Source organism: Diceros bicornis, unplaced genomic scaffold (genome assembly GCF_020826845.1).
Source record: "Diceros bicornis minor isolate mBicDic1 unplaced genomic scaffold, mDicBic1.mat.cur scaffold_181_ctg1, whole genome shotgun sequence".
NCBI lineage: Eukaryota > Metazoa > Chordata > Mammalia > Perissodactyla > Rhinocerotidae > Diceros > Diceros bicornis.
The window spans coordinates 174,006-177,774 of NW_026691078.1; the positions used below are offsets into that span (position 1 = coordinate 174,006).

Sequence of the window (3,769 nt, forward strand, 5' to 3'; positions counted from 1 at the left end):
TATTTAATTTTAACTTAAAAACTGAAGCACCTAAAACATTTTTTCTTTCATAAATCTTTATTGCTTTAGTGGGACTACATTTCACCTTAACCACTGCATCAACATTATTGTGTTGTAGTGAATATGACAGGTATATCATTAATAATTTTTATATTGATTAAACGTGTAAATGATAATATTTTGGATACATTGGGTTAAATAAAAATATATTATTGAAACTAATTTCATCTGTTTCATTTCTACTGTTTAAAATTTGGCTACGAAAAGGTGAAAATCACATATGTGGCTTGTTATATTTCTATTGGCCAGGACCAGTTTAGAGTTTCTTTGATTGTAGCTGTCTTTTCGAAACTAAAAATAATAAAAATTTCTTTGTTAAAATTAAAAATATTTAGAGAGAGAATATGTTCGTACCTTTTCCTTTATGTACGGGAAAACCAACATTCTGAAAAGCAGAACCGACAAGATGGTGGAAGTAGAGCCGAAGAAGAAGCGGACCTTCTGCAAATGCACCTACCGCGGGGCGGCTCTCGCCCAGCCGGGGTCACATTCTAGGAGCAGCTGGAGCAGCGGGTGCAGCCGCAGCCACTAAACCCGCCCTGCCGTGGAGGCGGCTCTTCCGCTGACGCGCCTGCGCGAGCCCAGGAAGGAGGCGCTGCCGGGGAGAGGCCTGAGGTGCTGAAGATGCACCTGGAGACATGGTCGTCCTGCTGGAGATGGTGGGCGTCTACAATGGCAAGACCTTCAGCCAGGTAGAAACCTAGCGAGAGATGACTGGCCACTACCTAGGTGCGTTCTCATCACCTACAGGCCCGGGAACCATGGCCAGCCAGGCACCGGGGCCACCCACACCTCCCACTTCATCTCACTCAGGTGGCCTGCTTGGCCAATAAAGGCACAGAGTTCCTTCCTTCCTTCCTTCCTTCCTTCCTTCCTTCCTTCCTTCCTTCCTTCCTTCCTCCCTCCCTCCCTCCCTCCTTCCCTCCCCTCCCCTCCCCTCCCCTCCCCTTCCCTTCCTTCCTTTCTTCTTTCATGGTTTTTACAAATATTTTGTTTATTTTAATGAAGGTGGTACAGACAATGTCTATTTAAAACCCATATCCCAGGCCAAAAAGTGCAAGGAAAATAAACAAGAGCCATGTTCTGTTCTGTACACTTCTGTATCAATAACTTTATTAACTGGTAATGAAAATTAGAACTTTTCTGGGATCTTCTGACAAGATTTTTCTTCAATCTTTAAAATGCCTTCTCTTCAGTGAAGCTAGCTTTGGAGTTAGTCATTACTCTGGCCGTATCTGTTATCTCGACCCCAACCTGATAGTCCTCTTTTTTGGTCCAGACCTTCAGGTTTTAAAATTTGAGAATATTCTGCCATCTCCTTGTTTTTCTTGCCAAGTTTTACTAATGTATTTGGGAGACAAACTTCATTGCTTAGAATTATTATATATTAGTAGGAAAATGAAAATTAAGGCAATAGTGAGAAGCCAAATTTCCAATGTGTAGGGAAACCAATTGAGTCGGGCCTCGACATTCTGCAGGTTGCTTTCTCATTTTACCCCATATGCCCCATAGGACATTTGCTCATTCTTGGTGGGAGAGGAGAGACAAAGCAGGTTGAGAAGCTCCTAAAAGGCAGGGGAGTCAGGAGAGCTTTAAACAATTTTTCAGATCTGGAGAGACAAAAATTAGAATTTGGTTCTGCCAAAGCACCTGGGTTTGAGGAACATCAAGATCCCAGAAAGAAGGGAGGCACGAGAAGTGAATCAAATATTCCAGTTTTTCCCTTGAGACATTGACTGTTTCCAAGCTTCTCAGTACAAGTGCTAAAATTCAGACGCCTCAGTCTCCTTGAACTCCCATCTTTGCTTATTTCTCCGTCCCTGCTCTGGGTTTGGAGAGCAAATGCCGTCAGTAAAAGGGAGAGATTTTAGTGTTTTCTTCTTTTGTTTTCTTCCTGAGGATCACAGCCCTGCATTGTGTGTTTTCCCGATATCTGAAAAGAGTTGTTTCATGCTTTCCAGTATTCTTGCTTTTTATGGTGAGACGGCAAGTCAAGGACCAAGGCACGTTCTGTCATGGTTAGAAGTAGAAATAATTTTTTTTTAAAGTTTTCATAATTAAAATAATTTCTTGCATGATGGTAGTAGAGCATCTTTAAAAGATTCTTGTGATTTCTTTAGATTATTTTATTTATTACCATAATCTTGGGTTACTTATAGTTATTGAAATTTGAGCTCCTAAACTTGAGATGATTTGTAAATCAACACAATATAAGTAGGCAAATTCAGATTAATTTAAGCATAAGGACAGCTTATCAATGAATATAAACCAATATTGTGAATAGAAGCATTTCAGAAAGATTTTTTTAGCATGTGGATCAGTTGCCCATCCTTATTTGCCATATTTTAATTTAAATATTGATTCAATATTTAATGGTTTAGTTTATTGCCATATTTTAATATAAGTATGTACATGTACATTTCTATATGCACATAACTCAGAACACAAAGTGCATGTGGTTCAAAAAAGGGTTACCTGGTGGTATTTGTACCACTCTTCCAGCCCCTAGCAGCATGATACCCAAAGAACGGGAATAATGTGTGTGAGGTGTGGGAACCAGTTTAGAATTACGGAAACTGTAAATTTAAGGTTCTTCACCAATTAAGCAAAGGTGGAGGAATTTGCCAGATATAAGAGAGTATAATGGAAATGGAGGAAACAAGAAATGGCAGGTATATTATTTTGTGAACTTTAAAATAAAATAGCCAGTTATCCTACCAGCAAAATGAGTTTATTCGAGAGTAGACAGAGGAATTGCAATTTGTTAAATGCAAACTATGGCAGACCACAGGCAAATCCAGAGAATAAGGGAGGGGAGCTTGCTTTTATAGAGAAGAAGAGGGGGTTGGGAGGGGCTGTTTTGAACAAAAATTCATTGGAGGAAAGTAAGAGTTTGGGGTGGAGATGGCTTCTCGTTGGCTGAGCTGTGAAGCTTCTCATTGGCTGGGCTGTTGCTGGGCAAGGAGAAAATCTTTCTTCCTCCTGCTGGAGTAGTAGTTGCACTTCCTGTCCAAATTGTAAAGTAAGCTTCAGGGAAGTTGTGTCCTGTAGACCTCCCCTAAGGAGCTTCCTGACTCCGTTTTAAGTGAGGTTTTCCTTTATTAATTTTCACAATTTCTACAGTGAAGCTCCTACCTCAGAGCCCTTCTGCATGTGTTATCCTGTTTGCCCCACACCTGTTCTTAGCAGTAGAGCACATGTTGCAGATGAAGAAAAGGAGGCTCAGAGAGACACCAGTGATTGTCCCAAGTTATAAGTTATGTCAGATACATTGTTCTGAAACTAAATTCAAAAATACAGCTGAAAATGATGCAGGTGTCAATAAGTATTCCTACCCATATCCAAATCCAAAACTATGTTTTCATCTACGTCCGGATTGTAAAGATGGTGGGTTACCAAAACAATTACACCAGTTCTTCATCCTCAGTGCCAATATTCTGTTAATTCCTGGAGCTGATAAATGTGATATTGGGAACTGTTAATTCAGTCAAATAGAGTTTACAACTTTGCAAGAATGAATAAAAATAATGATGACTAACCTTAAGGGGCAATTGTGACTTATTAATTACTAATTTTTAATCTATTTTCCTATGAAGCAAATTTCAGAAAGCATTATGTATACTAAAGGAAGTGATTATTTCCTAAAGTCTTCTTAAGAATTAGCTAAAATGGGATAAAATATTCTGAAATTCAATAAGAATTCAGTGAA

General features: G+C 39.4%; 1 pseudogene; it reads left to right on the top strand.

Moving 5' to 3' along the window:
* The first annotated feature begins 465 nt into the window (after positions 1-465).
* Positions 466-3,316, top strand: LOC131402598 (small ribosomal subunit protein uS19-like; annotated as a pseudogene).
* Positions 3,317-3,769: the final 453 nt, after the last annotated feature.